Consider the following 5,994-nt stretch of genomic DNA (forward strand, 5'->3'; position numbering starts at 1 on the left):
GCCCGATGCGGGACTCGATCCCGGGACTCCAGGATCATGACCTGAGCCGAAGGCAGTCGCTTAACCAACTGAGCCACCCAGGCGCCCTAGGATTCTTTTCTTTTAGAGTAATTTATCCCTACTTAAAGACAGATTGCCCTACATGTAACAGCTATGTACAAAAAAGTTATAAAATTGTCCTTTGTTTTAACAATGATAAATGAAAAACATTACAATTATCCAATCAAACAAGGTAGCAAGGATTTTTATGTTGTTCTTTTTTTTGTTAAACAGTGAGAGCAAAATATCTTACTGGAATATAAAGATAAGAGCTGATTGAGCATGCCACTAATGGAGAGAGGGTGTATTTTCACAGAAGCAGTATTTTCCCCCATCCCATCTCCATTTGATGTCGATCAAAACATACCATTGGCCATTTAGTTTAAAAAAATGCAATATGCTTGTGCACATACACAGTTACTTCATGTACCATAAAGGAATGGGGAAGGGGAAAATGAAAGAATAGAGAGAACTATACTGTAGTGTCAGGATGTGGTGGAACCAAATTGCAGCTTTCTAATTCAGAATGTCTTCTTGGTCTGGAGGAACAGAGTTCTGAAGTAAAGTAGCAGGTTCCCTTTTTAGTAGACACCTCCTGTCTGCTGCTGGAACACATCAGTTGTATCTTCATCCTCCATTTCCAACTGTGCAGGTGTGTCTGTTTCATTGATTGGCTGCCCATCAAATCGGAATCTAATCTGCCCATTGACAAACGCTGTGGTTCACAATAGGCTTTCATTAGTTTACTAAGTGGTGTATGCCTCTTAATCTTAAACTGCACCACAGAACCGTCCTGCCCCGCCACCTTCAAATTATTATGATCATTGTTCTCTGTATTGACTCCTTCCTTGGGCTTTTCATTGGCCACGGTGAGCGCCAGAGTCTCCTCAGCTGCTGCTTCACAAAAGAGGTACCAGGTCCGCACCCAATGAACACACAAGCAGCACCAGGAGGGGAGAGAGAGAATCTTAAGCAGGCTTCACGCCCAGTGTGAGCCCGACATGGGGTTCGAGGACCCTGAGATCATGACCTGAGTCAAAATCAAGAGTCAGACGCTTGGGCGCCTGGGTGGCTCAGATGGTTAAGCGTCTGCCTTCGGCTCGGGTCATGATCCCGGGGTCCTGGGGTCGGGTCCCGCATCGGGCTCCCTGCTCTGTGGTGAGCCTGCTTCTCCCTCTGCTTCTCTCTCTCTCTCTCTCTCTCTCTCTCTCTCTCTCACTCTCATGAATAAATAAATAAAACATTTAAAAAATAATAAAAAAAAAACCTTATAAAAAAAAAAAAGTCAGACGCTTAACTGATTGAGCCACCCAGGCATCCCAGGATATTCTTTATTAATACTAAAAGCATATATCAGAGAATATGGCTTACATTTGTGGGCACGTGAGCTTCCTAATACTGAACTCCAAAAGTAGGCAGATTTGTCTATCTGGTCAACAGGTAATGCTGGAAAACCAGAGGCTTCACTTGAAGAGACTGGCCCCTTCTCCCATATGACAATACTTGGATGTTCATGGAGGCTGCCAGCTATCAGGAGAATGAAGAAGTGAGTGAGATACAGAAACCCAGTTTCTTCCCTCCAATTCAGCAAATCATTTGCCTTCGCTGGGAGGCATAGGGGAGAGTGAAAGAGATTGTTAGCCTAGTGAAATCCTCTTCACAGAAAAGGAAACATTTCCCATTTCACGAGAGACATATGCTGTTTCATTTACTTTAAATTCATTATGTTAAGGGTGCCTGGGTGGCTCAGTCGGTTAAGCATCTGCCTTCAGCTCAGGTCCTGTTCCCAGGGTCTTGGGATCAAACCCCGCATCGGGCTCCCGGCTCAGTGGGGAGCCTGCTTCTCCCTCTGACCCTCTCCCCTCTCATGCTGTTTCTCTCTCTCTCTCTCTCAAATAAATAAAATCTTAAAAAAAAAGCATAGTTTGTTGATTTAAAAAAATCTTTAACATGTTTCTGTTTTTAGGACAAAGTATATAAAATATGGACTGAAATTAAACTTCATTATGGCATCACAAGTAAATAAAAACAAACAAACTTGCTTTTAAGTCCTGATAACACGAATTCATGAATTTTTCCCTTAAAAAGTAATGTACTTTATTTTTATAATTTTAGGTGTTTTGTTTCTAAATGCTATAAAAGGTTTTGAGATTTTTAAGCACTTTACTGTGATTATTGTGTTGTGTATATTGGTGGATTTTATTCCCAATAAATGAGAAAAGCCAAACTACATTTAATAAACTGTAGTTCTCTAGTTCAACATTTTTAAGTGTTAGAGGCATTTTGTTGTATCATATGAAATTTTTATCAGATGAATACAACTGAAGCTCATGGGAAGTTGTAGAGCATAGCAATTAATGAGGAGGGTTCTGGAGACATAGTGTCCAGATTTGGTTCTGTAGTTCAATGTCTGTATGACTTTGGCCAACTTACTGAACCTTTTTTTTTTTTTAGCTCTACGCCCTATGTGGGGCTTGAACTCACAACCCCAAGATAAAACCTGGCATGCTCTACTGACTGAGCCAGACAGGCGCCCCCTGTCCTTTTTTTTTTTTAATTAACCTTAGTTTTATTTTGTTTATTTATTTAATGACTTCTTTATAAACAACAGAAATTTATTGTCTCAGTCCTGGAGGCTATAAGTCTGGAATCGAAACATCAGTAGGGTCTGTTCCTTCTTAGGGCTGTGAGGAAGAATCTGTTCCATGCCTCTTTCCTAACTTTTGATAATTTGCTGGCAATCTTTTGCATTCTTTGGCTTGTAGAAGCACCACCCCAGTTTCTGCTTTAATCTTCACATGGTGTTCTCCTTGTGTGTCTCTGTCCACATATCCTCTCCCTTTTTTCAGTGAAGTACAGTTGATATGCAATATTGTATTAGTTTTAGGTGTACAACATAGAGAGTCAACATTTATATACATTACAAAATGATCACCACAATAAGTCTTCTTACTGTCACCATATGTAATTCTTACAATATTATCCACTATATTCCCTGTGCTGTACTTTATATCCCTGCAACTTATTTCATAACTGGAAGTTTGTACTTCTTAATCCCTTCACCTATTTCGCCCATCCGCTCCACCCCTTGCCCCTTTGACAACCATGAGTCTGTTCTCTGTATTTATGAATCTGCTTCTGTTCTGTTTTTTAGATTCCATATACAAGTGAAATCATATGATATTTGTCTTTCTCTGTCTGACTTATTTCACTTAGCATAATACCCTCTAGGTCCATTCATGTTGTCACAAATGGCAAAATTTCATTCTTTTTTTTTTTTGTATTTGGTAGAAATTTTTTAAAATTTTAACTCCAGCATAATTAACATACAGTGCTATATTACAATACAATACAATATAGTGATTCACCAATTCTATACATTACTCAGAGCTCATCATAGTAAGTATACTCTTAATTCCCATCACCTATTTCATCCATCCCCCCACTGGCCTCCCCTTTGGCAACCACCAGTTTGTTCTTTATAGTGAAGAGTCTGGTTTTTCTTTTTTCTTTTTGGTCTGTCTCTTTTTTTCCTTGTATATTTGTCTTCTTTCTTAAGTTCCACATATAAGTGAAATTGTATGGTATTTGTCTTTCTCTGACTATTTCACTTAGCATTATACCCAAGATCCATTCACGTTGTTGCAAATCTCCATATTTCATTCTTTTTTAAAGCTGAGTAATATTCCATTGTGTGTATAGATACCATATCTTCTTTATCCATTCATCTATTGATGGACACTTAGGTTGCTTCCATATCTTAGCTATTGTAAATAATGCTGCAATGAACATAACTAACCTTAGTTTTACTACTTGTAAAGTGGAGATAACAGTATCTACGGGGCGCCTGGGTGGCTCAGTCGTTAAGCGTCTGCCTTCGGCTCAAGTCATGATCCCAGGGTCCTGGGATCGAGTCCCACATCGGGCTCCCTGCTCAGTGGGAAGCCTGTTTCTCCCTCTCCCACTCCCTCTGCTTGTGTTCCTGCTCTCACTGTCTCTCTCTGTCAAATAAATAAATAAAATCTCTAAAAAAAAAAACAGTATCTACTTCCTAAAACCTAAGCGAGATAAAGCATGTAGTATTTAACATGACTCCAGGTTGTATAAATTAAGCAGTCAATAAATGTTAGCATTATTCATATATTTTAGGCATATTAAGTCTGCCAGGAAAAAAAAAAAGGAAAGTTACACTAGACAAAGAATAGGGGCTGAATATGCAAAAATGAGTAGCAGGTACAGCTCACTTTAGATAGTAATGTGCTTTTGTGTGCATGTGAGCTCTATACTCTACACTCCTTTTTTTAAAAAAAATTATTTATTTATTTTAGAGTGAGAGAGAGCACAAGTGGGAGGGGCAGAGGGAGAAAGAGAGAATCCCACACAGACTCCACACTCAGCCCAGAGCCTGATGAGGGGCTTGATCCCACAACCTTGAGATCATAACCTGAGCTGAAACCAAGAGTTGGATGCTCAGTGGACTTTGCCACCCAGGTGCCCCTACACCCTTTTTAAAAATAATCTCTACACACAAGTTTGACTCAAACTCAGGACCCTCAGATCAAAAGTCATGTGCTCTTCCAAATGAGTGAGCCAGGCAATCCAATGTGCTGCTTTTTTTTTTTAAGATTTTACTTATTTATTAGAGAGAGTGTGCATGAACGCATGAACAGGAGGGAGGGGCAGAGGGAGAGAGAGAAGCAGACCCCCCGCTGAGCAGGGAGCCTGATGCAGGGCTCAATCCTAGGACCCCAAGATCATGACCTGAGCTGAAGGCAGACACTTAACCAACTAAGCCACCCAGGTGCCCCGGCTTTTTTTTTTTTTAAGGTTTATTTATTTATTTTAGAGAGAGAGGGGTGGAAGGTGGGCAGAGGAAGAGAAAGAATCTCCATCAGACTCCCCACTGAGTGTAGAGCTCAACAGGGGGCATGATCTCACAACCTGAGCCAAAACCAAGAGTCGGAGGCTGAACCAATGGAGCCACCCAGGCACCCCTTTAAAATGTGTCTAAATTGGGACACCTGGCTGGCCCAGTTGAAAGAGCATGCATCTGTTGATTTTGGGGTTGTGACTTTGAGCCCCACACGGGGTGTAGAGATTACTTAAATAAATAAAACTTTAAAATATATATAAATTGATTAAAGTCAACTGAAAGCTGCTGTTTAAAAGGGAACCCTGGTAAATTCTTCTATAACCTAATGGATTTTCTAATGTGTATTATGTAGCTATTCATGTTTAGACTTTCTCCCCACCTCCTTTAACAGTTGGGAAATAACTGTTTTCTAACTCATAGGCCTATCAAATGAAGGCTCGAATTCTAACATTACCTCAAAAATAAAATGCAACAATAATAACTGATTGAAGGAATTGCTGATTTTGATCTCTATTCTTGTTCATTTTTATAACAAACTGCTTATGGAAACACAATATTATTATAAGAGTCTCAATTTCAATAGCTAAGACCTAGCAAAATGTCATAATAGGTACTCAGTGAACAGTTGTTGAATGAATGAATGATTGGATTAATTAGTTAATTAATTCATGAATACATAAAAATGATGACTAAACATAAAAGTGTTCTGGGGAAAAAAATAAAACTAACAAGAAAAATTCATAGGTATAAGTAACCATGTCATTTTTCAACTACCTGACTTTCTGGACTAACAACTGAGGTTAGGAACTCTCTATTTTGCCTCCGTATCTACATAATATTGCAGCTCTTTTATTATATTGCAGAATGGTTGTAAGCCAGCACAAAGCTCAAGGTTGTGCCATCTGATAGGCCCACTGCACAACTGTACGCCATTTGTTACTTAGCAACATTTCCCTGCCACCCTCTCTCATCTCCTGTTGGGGAACCTACTCAGAGGAGGCAGAACTTGGCAGGGATGAAGGAAAATCCAGTGACCAATTCTTTATGTCCAGGAATTTTCAGACACTATGGATGAGTCTTGG

At 39.6% G+C, this 5,994-nt stretch overlaps 1 pseudogene; it reads right to left on the reverse strand.

The window, feature by feature from the left end:
• Positions 1 to 539: 539 nt before the first annotated feature.
• Positions 540 to 3,115, reverse strand: LOC112814023 (small ubiquitin-related modifier 2 pseudogene; annotated as a pseudogene).
• Positions 3,116 to 5,994: the final 2,879 nt, after the last annotated feature.

The sequence above is a fragment of the Callorhinus ursinus genome, unplaced genomic scaffold (assembly GCF_003265705.2).
Source record: "Callorhinus ursinus isolate GAN/ISIS: 27379988/994484 unplaced genomic scaffold, GSC_fseal_2.0 scaffold6, whole genome shotgun sequence".
Lineage (NCBI taxonomy): Eukaryota > Metazoa > Chordata > Mammalia > Carnivora > Otariidae > Callorhinus > Callorhinus ursinus.